Source organism: Triticum aestivum, chromosome 2B, assembly GCF_018294505.1.
Source record: "Triticum aestivum cultivar Chinese Spring chromosome 2B, IWGSC CS RefSeq v2.1, whole genome shotgun sequence".
In the NCBI taxonomy this organism is placed as follows: domain Eukaryota; kingdom Viridiplantae; phylum Streptophyta; class Magnoliopsida; order Poales; family Poaceae; genus Triticum; species Triticum aestivum.
The window spans coordinates 674,867,643-674,882,026 of record NC_057798.1 but is presented as its reverse complement, the minus strand read 5'-3'; positions in this window follow the sequence as shown (position 1 = coordinate 674,882,026).

The window sequence follows — 14,384 nt, the reverse complement described above, 5'->3', positions numbered from 1 at the left end:
GAGGCCAAGCCTGTTAAGACGTCCGAATCCGGACCGGTGATAGACTTCATATCAAGGGTCGTACACCATTACGGCGTCCCCCACAACATCATCACTGATAATGACACGAACTTTACGGCCGACAAGGTCAAACTCTGGTGCAAAAACATGGGCATCAAGCTTGACTACGCTTCAGTCTATCACCCACAAACTAACGGTCAAGTCGAGCGAGCAAATGGTCTAATCATGAGCTGTATCAAACCCAGATTAGTGCGGTCCCTCAAGGAATCTAACACGCACTGGGTAGAGGATCTCGACTCCGTACTCTGGGGGCCGCGGACCACGCCGAATCGCACCACCGGATTCACACCATTCTTTATGGTGTACGGCGCAGAGGCAGTTCTGCCCTGTGACATAATTCATGACTCACCTCGCGTGCGCATGTACGAAGAAAGAGAAGCCGAACTCGATCGGCAGGACAGTTTGGACACCTTGGAGGAGGAGCGTGACGTGGCAAAAGCCCGTTCCGCATTTTATCAACAGCAGGCTCAATGATATCAAAGCAGAGAAGTACGGGCTAAAACTTACAATGTTGGCGAGTTAGTTCTACGTCTACCGGACAATAAAAAGGACAAACTAAAGCCCAAATGGGAAGGTCCCTTTATTATTGACCAAGTCCTGACTGGTGGAGCGTACCGTCTGCGAGATGCATCCGATAACCGACTCGAGCCGAACCCATGGAACACAGCCCGTCTCCGATGATTCTACGCCTAGCGCCGGACTCTGTGTTCGTCTCCTTCCTCTATTTATTTGTTACACATTAGATGTCTTATATTTCTCTCCTTCTCTCTCCCTTTATCTCACAGCCTTTAAGGGCTCGTTCACGCCTTGTTCGCACACAATTGACGCGCTATCCACGCTCATTATACCTAGGGGCTTCTTTAACAGAAGCTTGTACCTTTTATTCACCATTATATGCATCGATATGACTTAAGTTTTGGCCAAGCTGGGTTGTCTGGCTCCTGTGCTTACCCCTACATTCCCGATTGTTCGGCTAGGCGGTAAAGGGAGCACCTCTGTGATTGTTACTGCCGGGTCAGCCGGATGTGTACCTCAGACTGGGTGAAGCCGAAAGCTAGCGTTCTTAAGGGAATATTCGGTCGGTGAACTAAAGATGATTTCTCACTCGTTTATTTATCCGCCCCCAGATCCTTTTCTGCTTTTTTCGCAGTCCAGACATGCACTTTAGGGCATGCCTCCCAGGGAAAGGAACCCCTAACGGAACTATTCTCCCTGGAAGATGTTTCTTACTAAGCATGTAATATAACATAACTAGTTGGGCACTTGTCTGTTCAAGCACTAATGACCCCTACGCCTGGTCTCCACGCATGCCCCGGTTCTTACATAACCGAGAGGGTATTCGGACACACTCCGGACTATCGGGTCCCGAGGTTGAAGCGAGAAGGTCCGCCATGACAAACGATCTACAATCCGGCTAGAAGGCATTTTACATGTCATCTTAAATTACATAGTCAATTTGAGTGGGTATATTCCTCTTCAATACCATCCAACAGGCTATCTACTTTACAGTCCTGTTGGGAATATTTGGTGGCCAACTCTACCTGGCCGTACACTAAGCTCACAGGGATCTCCTTCCCATCGGGCCCCATAGGTCCGACCTCGGCCATGTGGTTTGGGTCAGCCTTCGAGTACCGCGTCTTCACCATGGCCCAGGTCTCCCTGGTACCTTGACGGCAGGCCAATATCTTCCATAATCGGAAGCACCGCCGCACTCCCCTCAGCTTCTCTGCAAGCTCTCCAAGGCCTTTGGGCATGGAGACGGATGGCCACAAGGCCTGGGCGACGCCTTGCATTACCTGCCGAACTCGTTCTGCAGTTGTGAGAGCTCAGGAAGAAGGTCACCCGTAGAACCGGGCATTTCCTCTGCAGGCCAACCTGTTAGCATACCTACAAACATAACTCTGTCAATCGAATTCCTCACCGAACTCTTTTTCGAAGTTCGTTCAAGCACTTACTAAAAATGCCGCGTCGAAGCCGCCGATTCTCATTCACGGAGTCCGACAGCTGGGCACGAACATCCTTTAGTTCCTCGCCCAGCTGGGTGTTGGCATCTTGGAGATTATTCTTCTCCTGCCTCACCTTCGTAAGCACGCTCTCGCTGGCCTTTAGCCGCCGCAAGAGTTGTTGCTTGTCCGGATTTACTCCGACGCCATCTGCAAAGTTATTGTCAGATTTGCACACACGCCGCATTTCACAACATACTTATCTTTCGAAGCATATATTACCTGAGGGGGTCTCCTTGGCCTCCCCTGCCGCGGCTAGTGCGGCCTCAAGTTGGACTTTGCACTCTTCCAGCTCCTGGGACAGTTGGGTATTCTTTTCTGTAAGATCCTGCATAACAAATGATCCTTAAATCAGTTATTTTAACTGTTTCAAGTCTCGGGGGCTACTGACATATATAACCATCAAATTTTCTCACCCGTATGTCTTTTACATACTGCTTCGTGGCTCTGGCCAGACTATTTTGAGCAGCACGGAGGTACGCATCTCCCGAATTGAAGGCATTCAATGCCTCTTGGGAGAAACAAGCATCACGAAGAACTGTCCGGCGACGCCTGTGGTTCAGGGCACTCTCCACCTCGGAATTGGTGGCAGACAGCCCGTCCACATCCTCTGTCGGAGGAGCGTTCGGTGCACGCCTCGTGTTCGCCTCCGCTTCCGGACCCGACCTTGGAGCCTGGCTGGTGGAGGCGCGATTGGCAACCTCTCCGGATATAGTCCGGCGAGCGCTCTTTTTCCTGAAGAGAGCACGAGCATTATTATGCCTTGAGGGAATAAAACCTGGGAATAAGATGGCACGCCATACTGTTGCGCCGACGTCTCAATACGGACCGCACTTCTTTTCAGCCTGCTGGGCCTTGCTGCCCCTTGTTGGCTAGCCACCGCAGGCTCGGCCCTCCGCCTCAAGGACTTCCCCTGCAAAAATGCCATTGGTATACGGTGATAAAAAATAAGCACGGATGGATCATCTTAAAAGTACTGGGACTTCGGTCTCGGTTACTTGTGAGGCTGGAAGTAGTCCGGGATAATCGGCCGTAATGGCCACTAAGGCGTTGTCCTTGCTAAATTGATGAAACACCCCATCGATCAGCTCCACAGATAAGTCCGGGTCCTCTTGGGAGACCGGGTCGAAGGACCGTTCCGGGTCCTCGGGTTGTGGAGGAGGGCTGTTTATCTCCTTTACAGCCTGGCGTAGCTCCTGCGTTGAAATTGCTAGACTGAATGCTTAACTATGGGAATATGAAACGGATGGGCGAGTGAAAGTGTCTGCTTACCCAGCTTGGAGGATTGTACATAGAAAATCTGCCCCGTCGGTTGATGCGGAGAACTTCTTCCTCTTCTCCCTTGTACAAAGCGGACAAGATCTTTATTAGAGCAGCAACCGATTCCGACCACTTAAGGCCGCACCGGGTGGCATCGTCCTCCCCGTTGAAGTCCCACATGGGGTGACCTCTATACTGAAGCGGCTGCGCCCCCCGCATAATGCATGTGGCCATGACCTCGATCATGGTCAGTCCGGAATGAGCTAACAACCTTATCCGGTTCATCAGGTAAAGGACTTCCTTGTCATTTTCCTTCTGAGGGCTCCGTGGACGCCAGCTTAGGCGCTTCTTCAAAGGAGCATTATCGAACTCAGGGAGGCCGATCCGAACAGGGTCCGGCAGGGGGACATCTTCTATATAAAACCATTCTGAAGGCTAGTCTTCGGACGCCTTCTTTGGGGTTCCGGATAGATATCTGGTCCCGGCGATGCGGCATAGTTCGGCTCCGCCCACTTGATATATCGACCCCTCCTGAGAACGGGGCACAAGGTAGAACAACTTCTTCCATAGCGCGAAATGAGCCTCGATGCCCAAAAACAGCTCGCAAAGGGCTATGAAGCCCGCAATATGCAATATGGAGGCAGGCGTAAGGTTGTGCAACTGGAGGCCGTAGAACTCCAGGAGCCCCCGGAGAAACACATGAATTGGAAATCCGAGCCCTCTTATCAAATAAGGGATAAGGCATACCCGCTCTCCTTTGGAGGGATTGGGGACGCTCTCCGCTGGCTCTCCACCATTATAGGTGGCAAGCCCGGCTCGAACCGGGACCATATAGGCTGGGGGGAGAAACCCCTTGGCTTGGAGCGCCACTAGCTCGCTGTGCGGGACGGAGTATCTCTCCCAATCTCCAGGCTGAGGGCTGGGAGGGTGAGGGAGTCCTGGACTAGGGGGTGTCCGAACAGTCGGACTATCTTCGTCGGCCGGACTCCAAGACTATGAAGATACAAGATTGAAGACTTCGTCCCATGTCCGGATGGGACTTTCCTTGGCGTGGAAGGCAAGCTTGGCGATGCGGATATGTAGATCTCCTACCATTGTAACCGACTCTATGTAACCCTAGCCCTCTCCGGTGTCTATATAAAACAGATGGCTTTAGTCCGTAGGACGAACAACCATTACAACAATCATACCATAGGCTAGCTTCTAGGGTTTAGCCTCCTTGATCTCGTGGTAGATCTACTCTTGTAATACCCACATTATCAATATCAATCAAGCAGGACGTAGGGTTTTACCTCCATCAAGAGGGCCCGAACCTGGGTAAAACATCGTGTCCCTTGTCTCCTATTACCATCCGCCTAGACGCACAGTTCGGGACCCCCTACCCGAGATCCGCCGGTTTTGACACCGACATTGGTGCTTTCATTGAGAGTTCCTCTGTGCCGTCACCGATAGGAAGGATGCCTCTTCCCGTCTTCAAGGACGGTATCTTCGCCAAAGGAGCCTTTGCCGCCGGCCAACTATCCGGCTAGGTGGTTTTCTCATGACCACCTGTTCGGCCACCGCTTCGACGATGACCTCTCGGGTCATCAAAAGCAATATTCACGTCAACTCGGAATTCGTCGAGCAGCTAGGTCCAACAGAGCTCTCGTCCGTAAACGAACTCTTGGATCGCATCGTCGTCCTGGGAGTCGCTACAGACTACAATCAGATCGGTCTTAAAACCGATCTGAGAGAGATTAACTCTCCCCAGGTTACCCACCACGTCACGGTGGTAGAGGAACATCGCGGCGACTCTCCTCCTATATTGAAAACTAATCGTGTCCGGGCTTCCGAACCCTCCATGCCGGATTCCCGCGCAGGGACGGACTTCGATCAAGCGCTGAACCTAAAGTCAAGCATCGGACCGGACTCGTTGGACAACGTTCCACTTTCCAAGCTTCCAAATTCGAAAACTTCTCGGCCCTTGAGCCTTGAGATGGGTAGGGTTCCGGACTCAATTAAACCCACCCACCCAGACATATGCGATCTATCTCTAATCCGGCAAGAGCCTGCTGAAACAGTACATCATTACTGGGCCAGATTCCTCCTGGTTATGGACAAGATAAAGGACTGCCTAGAGGAAAACGCAATCTCAATTTTTTGCAATAATTGCACGGACAAGGGAATCTTGAACGCCGTCAGCCGTCGTGAAATCACACGCTTCGCCGATCTGGCGTCCATAGTATGAAAGTACTGTGCGATGGAGAGTTTCCAGAAAACCAAAAATAAGTTTTGGGACAATCCGGCCCCGAATACAACCCTAGTCCGCAACAAAAGGGTGCATTACACTCAGGCACCAGGTACAAAAACCAAAAAGCAGAAACCCCATAAAGGGCACGGAACCGTACTGGAGGGATGGCTCAGCGGACCCTGTACAATTCACAGTACAGAGGGCGCCACCCCAACACATAGCCTTCGAGCATGTTGGATATTACGGCAGGTGGCCAAAAGTGGCGAGGAGCTTCTAGCCCCGGAAAACCACACCAACAATACCGGTACGGTATCAACAGTCTTCGAAACTTTCGCATCAAACAATATGCGGAAACGAACAATCCGTAGCCTCGCCGAAGTCTACCAAGTAGCAACAAAAAATCCTTGGAGCGACGCAGCCATCACCTTCAACGCCAGCGACAAACCTAAATTCCGAACAGCCCGAGCACCAGCCGCATTAGTCCTCAGTCCAATAGTGGACGGCTTTCGACTTACCAAGGTACTCATGGATGGCGGCAGCGGATTAAACCTCATCTACGAGGAAACTCTTCAAAAAATGGAAATAGACCGGAGCCGCATTGAGCAAAGCAGCACAACCTTCAAAGGAATAATCCCTAGCCGGGAAGCGCGCTGCACCGGAAAAATCACACTTGATGTGGTGTTCGGCCCGCCGGACAATTACAGGTCTGAAGAAGTCACGTTCCAAGTGGCCCCGTTCAGCAGCGGATATCACGCTATATTAGGACGAGAGGCATTCACACTTTTTCAAGCCGTTCCCCATTACGGGTACATGAAGCTCAAAATGCCTGGGCCCGGCGGAATAATCACTCTCGTTAGTGATCCGGACATAGCACTCCGCGCCGAAAACAAGACAGCCGCATTAGCCCTGGAGGCACTATCCGAAGCCCTAGCGGCAGAGGAACTCACCGCGCTGCGCTCTACGGTGCACAGGGACGATGTGATACTCGATAAGAGATCCAAGTCCACCTCCTTTAAACCAGCGGACGAAATAGTAAAATTCCAGGTCCATCCAACGGACCCGACAAAGACGGCCTCCATCGGGGCACAGTTGAACCCTGATGTAGACGCTGCACTGCGAGAATTCCTTCGGGAAAATTGGGACATTTTCACCTGGCACCCTTCAGATATGCCGGGAATCCCACGCAGATTGGCAGAGCATAGCCTAAATATCCTAAAAGGGTTCAAGCCAGTCAAACAGGCTCTTCGACGATTTTCCGAACCCAAAAGACAGGTAATGGGAGAAGAACTAGCCAAACTATTGGAAGCCGGATTCATCAGAGACATCAAACATCCGGATTGGCTAGCAAACCTGGTAATGGTACCAAAAAAGGACAAATCCTGGTGCCTATGTGTCGATTTTAAAGACCTCAACAAGGCCTGCCCAAAGGATCCCTTCCCCCTCCTCCGCATCGACCAAATAATCGATGCTACCGCAGGGCACGATTCATTGTGCTTCCTGGACGCATACTCCGGCTACCATCAAATCAAGATGGCGGAAGCGGACCAAGCCGCAACGGCATTCATTACTCCATATGGACCATTCTGCTTCAACACGATGCCCTTCGGACTTAAAAACACCGGCGCAACATATCAGCGCATGATTCAGACATGTCTGGCTACCCAGATCGGCAAAACAGTAGAGGCATACGTAGACGACGTAGTCGTCAAAACCAAAAATGTCGAAACTCTAGTAGACGATTTGAGGGTCACATTCGACAACCTCCGAGCATATGATATAAAGCTGAATCCGGAAAAATGCGTTTTCGGCGTACCAGCCGGAAAGCTCCTGGGCTTCATTGTATCCGGTAGAGGAATTGAAGCAAACCTAGCCAAGATCCGAGCTCTGTCACAGCCGCTTTATCTCCCGTTTGGGACAAAAGGCATTGCCCCTCTATCGCCTCCTCAGATGCACCGAACACTTCGAGTGGACGGATGCTGCCACTGCCGGACTCGAAGAAATAAAAGCCATATTGCAACAAATCCGGTCCTGGCTGCGCCTAACCTGGGCGAACCAATGTTGTTATACATCGCGGCAACACATCAAGTTGTAAGCGCGGTACTCGTCGTAGAACGAGAGGCAGAAGGGCATAAATTCCCTCTTCAAAAACCAGTGTACTACGTATCCACTATTTTAACTCCCTGCAAGTCCCGTTACCCGCACTATCAAAAGATAGCGTATGCGGTGTTCATGGCATCCCAGAAGCTCCAACACTCTTTCAAGAGTGTTCGATAACAGTGGCCTCCGAAGTACCCCTAAATGACATTATAAACAACCGCGACGCGACGGGCCGGATTACAAAATGGGCCATTGAGCTCTTACCATTTGATATAACTTACAAACCCCGACGAGCTATAAAGTCGCAAGTTTTGGCTGACTTTGTCGCTGAGTGGACTGAAGCCGAACTCCCTAAAGAGTACGGCGCATACTCCAATTGGATTATGCACTTCGACGGCTCCAAAATGTTGGCCGGATTGGGGGCTGGCGTCGTATTGACGTCCCCAACCGGGGACACAGTCCAATACGTACTTCAGATAATGTACACGGACTCCAACAACACAGTCGAATACGAGGCCCTCTTACATGGCCTCCGAATGGCAATCTCCATGAGCATTCAACGCCTAGAGGTGCGCGGGGACTCAAACCTCGCAATATCCCAAGTAAATGGAGACTTTGACGCCAAGGATCCGAAAATGGCAGCCTATCGTAACGTTGTCCTTAAAATGTCGGCTCGGTTCGAAGGACTTGAATTCCACCACGTAGCCAGGGATAATAACCAAGCGGCCGACGTATTGGCACGCATCGGCGCAAAACGTGACGCTGTCCCTCCAAACATCTTCCTGGAATGGCTGTTCAAGCCATCCGTACTATGGGAAGAGGAGTCCGGAAATAACAAACCGGAAGCAGCCGCACCAACCGACATAGAGCAATCTGACATAATCGGTGATTCAGCCGATGAAATAACACCTTCAGCCCACGACATAATGGCAGTAATCGCCCCGTGGACAGAGCCATTCCTAGCCTACTTGCTTAGGCAGGAACTTCCCGAAGACCAAAATGAGTCCCGCTGCATAGTTCGGCGATCTAAAGCCTACAAGCTCCATGAGGGAGAACTCTATAAGAAAAGCACAACCGGAGTCCTTCAAAGGTGTATCTCCGAAGAGGAAGGGCGAGACCTTCTGGCTGAAATTCACGCCAGACTAGGCGGACACCACGCCGCAGCCCGGGCCCTTGTAGGAAAGGCATTCCGTACAGGATTTTATTGGCCGACGGCCCGGGCAGATGCTCAGGACTTAGTCCAAAGATGCGTCGGTTGTCAGCTCTTTGCTAATCAGAGCCATATGCCACCCACCGCCCTCAAAACTATACCCATTACCTGGCCGTTCGCGGTCTGGGGGCTTGACATGGTTGGACCACTTAAAGGGGGAACCCACAAGCAAAGGTACCTATTGGTCATGGTGGATAAATTCACCAAATGGATAGAGGCCAAGCCAGTTAAAACGGCAGAGTCCGGACCAGTGATAGACTTCATATCCGGGGTCGTACACCGTTATGGTGTTCCCCACAGCATCATCACCGATAACGGCACAAAATTCACGGCTGATGAGGTTAAATCATGGTGCAAAAATATGGGCATTAAGCTCGATTACGCCTCAGTCTATCATCCTCAAACCAACGGTCAAGTGCAACGAGCAAATGGTCTAATAATGAGAGGAATCAAACCCAGACTAGTGCGGTCCCTTACGAAATCTGACACGCACTGGATAGAGGAGCTCGACTCCGTACTCTGGGGGCTGCGGACAACGCCCAACCGTACTACCGGATTGACACCATTTTTTATGGTATACGGCGCAGAAGCAGTTCTGTCGTGCGACATCATTCATGACTCACCTCGAGTGCGCATGTACGAAGAAAGAGAAGCCGAGCTGGATCGGCAGGACAGCTTGGACGAACTGAAGGAAGAACGTGACATCGCCAAGGCTCGTTCCGCATTCTATCAGCAGCAGGCTCGAAGATATCAAAGCAGAGAAGTACGGGCCAAGACTTACAACGTTGGTGAACTAGTTCTACGCCTGCCGGACAAGAAAAAGGACAAGCTCAAGCCCAAATGGGAAGGCCCCTTCATCATAGACCAAGTCTTGACCGGCGGAGCGTACTGTCTACAAAATGCGTCGGACAACCGACTCGAGCCGAAGCCATGGAACGCAGCCCGCCTCCGAAGATTCTTTGCCTAGCGCCGGACTAAGAGTTTGTCCCTTTCCCCCGTCCAAATTTTTTACACTTCAGCTGTCTTTTGTTTATCTTCTTTCTCTTACCCCTTTTCATCAAAGCCTTAAAAGGCTTACTTGCGCATCGTTCGCACGCAATTGATGTGCTATCCGCACTCATTATACCTGGGGTTTCCTTACCAGAAGCTTAATTATAAGGGCTTCATGCCCAGCACGCGTGTCAAACTTCCCGGCGCAGTTCCTGCATCAAAATCACAGAGTAAGGCACTCGGCTTTGAAAGCACGGGTCAGATGAATAAATGTCCGCTTACCCAGCTCCGAGGGTTATTCATGGAGAACCCATTCAATGGGCTCGCACGGAGGAAGTCCTCCTTCTCCCCCTTGTACAGGCCGGACAGAATCTTCACCAGATCGTCAGCCGATCCCGGCCCCTTACGGCCATGACGGGTGGCATCGTCCTCCCCGTTGAAATCCCACATGGGGTGGCCCCTGTATTGCAGCGGCTGCACCCCCCTGCATAATGCACGTGGCCATGACTCCAATCATGGTCAATCCAGAATGGGCCAGCAACCTTATGTGGCCCATCAAATAATGGAAGCTCTTGTCTTCCTCCAGCTGAGGGCTCCGCGGGCGCCAACTTAGGCGTTTCTTCAGAGGAGCATTGCTAAACTCAGGGAGGCCGATCCGAACTGGGTCCGGCAGTGGTGTGTCTTCTATATAAAACCATTCCGAAGGCCAGTCTTCGGACGCCTTCTTAGGGGTTCCAGATAGATATCCGGTCCCGGCGATGCGCCATATTTCGGCACCGCCCACTTGATATATTGACCCCTCGTGAGAGCGGGGTACGAGGCAGAATAGCCTCTTCCACAGCGCGAAATGGGGCTCGATGCCCAGGAATAGCTCGCAAAGAGCTACGAAACCCGCGATATGCAGAATAGAGGCGGGCATTAGGTGATGGAGCTGGAGTCCGTAGAACTCCAGGAGCCCGCGGAGGAACAGATGTACAGGAAATCCAAGCCCCCTTATTAGATAAGGGATGAAGCATACCCGCTCCCCTTTAGAGGGACTAGGGGTGGCCTCCGCTTAATTCCCACCTTTGTAGGTGGCCAGCCCGGCTCGAACCGGAACCATAAAGGCCGGAGGAAGATATCCCTCCGCTTGGAGCGTCACCGGCTCGCTGTGCGGAACAGAACATCTCCTCCAATCTCTTGGCGGAGGACTGGGAGCGCGAGAAGAGGATCCGCGTCGACGGTCCATGATGGAATGGATTTTTGGTCAGAAGCGCTCCGATGAGTACTCGCGGGAGGAAGATGGTGTGATTTGGATCTGGATTCCTGCCTCTCTTATAGGCAGGTTATTTACGCAGCTAGGGGGTAAAACATAAAAGATACCCTGGCTTTTCGCATTCGTGCGACGCGTGGAAGAAGGCCATTATTGGGCGTGGAAGCCAAGAAGCGCGACATCGATAAGGAAGCCAGACACTGTTCGGCAGGTACATGGAACTTAAAGGAGAACCCGCCTTGCAACGCCGAAGACTACATACGTGCTGGACTTATCGTCATTGAAGCCTGGTTTGGGGGCTACTGAGGGAGTCCTGGACTAGGGGGTGTCCGGACAGCCGGACTATCATCATCGGCCGGACTCCAAGACTATGAAGATACAAGATTGAAGACTTCGTCCCATGTCCGGATGGGACTTTCCTTGGCGTGGAAGGCAAGCTTAGCGATGCGGATATGTAGATCTCCTACCATTGTAACCGACTCTATGTAACCCTAGCCCTCTCCGGTGTCTATATAAACCGGATGGCTTTAGTCCGTAGGACGAACGACCATTACAACAATCATACCATAGGCTAGCTTCTAGGGTTTATCCTCCTTGATCTCGTGGTAGATCTACTCTTGTAATACCCACATTATCAATATCAATCAAGCAGGACGTAGGGTTTTACCTCCATCAAGAGGGCCCGAACCTGGGTAAAACATCGTGTCCCTTGTCTCCTGTTACCATCCGCCTAGACGCACAGTTCGGGACCCCCTACCCGAGATCCGCCGGTTTTGACACCGACAGAGGGCGAGAGGAGGAGCTGCGTCGACTGGCCATGATGGAATGGATCTCTGTCGGATGTGCTCTGATGAATGGTCGTGAAGGGAAGATGATGTGATTCGGATCTAAATCCTCGTCTCTTTTATAAGTCAGCTCATTTGTGCAGCTAGGGGGGTAAATGAAAAAACACCCTGGCTTTTCGCATTCATTTGACACATGGAAGATGGCCATTATTGGGCGTGGAAGCCAAGGAGCACAACATTCACCAGAAGCCAGACACTATTCAACACGTATATGGAATTTGGAGAAGAACCCGCCTTGCAATGCCAAAGGCAAATCTGCACGCTGGACTCATCGTCATTGAAGCCTGGTTCGGGGGCTAATAAGGGAGTCCCGGGTTAGGGGGTGTCCGGATAGCTGGATTATAACCTTTGGCCGGACTCCTAGACTATGAAGATACAAGATTGAAGACTTCGTCCCGTGTCTGGATGGGACTTTCCTTGGCGTGGAAGGCAAGCTTGGCGATACGGACATGTAGATCTCCTCCCATTGTAACCGACTCTGTGTAACCCTAGCCCTCTCCGGTGTCTATATAAACCGGAGGGTTTTTAGTCCGCAGGACGAACAACAATCATACCATAGGCTAGCTTCTAGGGTTTAGCCTCTCTGATCTCGTGGTAGATCTACTCTTGTACTACCCATATCATCAATATTAATCAAGCAGGAGTAGGGTTTTACCTCCATCGAGAGGGCCCGAACCTGGGTAAAAACATCGTGTCCCTTGTCTCCTATTACCATCCGCCTAGACGCACAGTTCGGGACCCCCTACCCGAGATCCGCCGGTTTTGACACCGACAAGTGGACTCCGCTCCTCATTCACGAGAAAGGGCCGATAACCGGGATGCCCAGTCCCATTATCCAAAAAGATCAAAGCAAATCAAAATAATTAAACCAAACTCCCCCAGGGCTGTTGTTAGTTGGTGGCACTCGTTGTTTCGAGCAAGCCATGGATTTATGCTTGTTGGTGGTTGGGGGAGTATAAACCTTTACCATTCTGTTTGGGAACTGCCTATAATGCATGTAGTATGGAAGATAGAACCATCTCATAATTGTTGTGTTGATAGTGAAAGTGTGCCGCTCAAAGTGTTATTCAATCTCTATTTTAAAATCAAGCTCTGGCACCTCTACAAATCCCTGCTTCCCTCTGTGAAGGGCCTCTCTATTTACTTTTATGTTGAGTCAACACCCTTATTATTAAAAAGCACCCGCTGGAGAGCACACTGTTATTTGCATTCATTACTATTGGTTTATATTAGGTATGACTTGACTGGATCTCTTTTACCATGAATTACAATGTTTAGTCAGTCCTTGATCTTTAAAGGTGCTCTGCATTTATGTTTTGCGGTCTCAGAAAGGGCTAGCGAGATACCATTTTGTTATATCATGTTATGATTGTTTTGAGAAAGTGTTGTCATCCGAGTTTTATTATTATGGTTCGCTAGCTGATTATGCTATTGATATGAGTAATTGCGAGACCCAAGTGTTATTGTGAGTATGGTTAGTTCATAATATTTGCTGAAACTTGAATGCTGGCTTTTTGTGTTTACAACAACAAGAGCAAACAGAGTTTGTAAATCTTTTTCTTTATCACTTTCAGTTTATCAACTTAATTGCTTGAGGACAAGCAAACATTTAAGCTTGGGGGAGTTGATACGTCTCCAACGTATCTAGTATTCCAAACACTTTTGCCCTTTTTTTGGACTGTAACTTGCATGATTTGAATGAAACTAACCCAGACTGACGTTGTTTTCAGCAGAACTGCCATGATGTTGTTTTATGTGTAGAAAATAAAAGTTCTCAGAATGTCCTGAAAATCCACGGAGGCACTTTTTAGAATTAATAAGAATTTCTGGGTGAAAGAAATACACCAGGGGGCCAACACCCTATAGGGCGCGCCCTGGACCTCAACCAACCTCAACTCCTACTCCATATATTCATGTTCATGGAGAAAAAATTTAGGGAGAAAGTTTCATCGCGTTTTACGACACGGAGCCGCCGCCAAGCCCTAATCTCTCTCGGGAGGGCTGATTTGGAGTCCGTCCAGGGCTCCGGAGAGGGGGATTCGTCGTCGTCGTCATCATCAACCATCCTCCGTCACCAATTTCATGATGCTCACTGCCGTGCGTGAGTAATTCCATCATAGGCTTGCTGGACGGTGATGGGTTGGATGATATTTACCATGTAATCAAGTTAGTTTTGTTAGGGTTTGATCCCTAGTATCCACTTTGTTCTGAGATTGATGTTGCTATGACTTTGCTGTGCTTAATGCTTGTCACTAGGGCCCGAGTGCCATGATTTCAGATCTGAAACTATTATGGTTTCATGAATATATGTGTGTTCTTGATCCTATCTTGCAAGTCTATAGTCACCTATTATGTGTTATGATCCGACAACCCCGAAGTGACAATAATCGGGATACTTCTCGGTGATGACCGTAGTTTGAGGAGTTCATGTATTCAC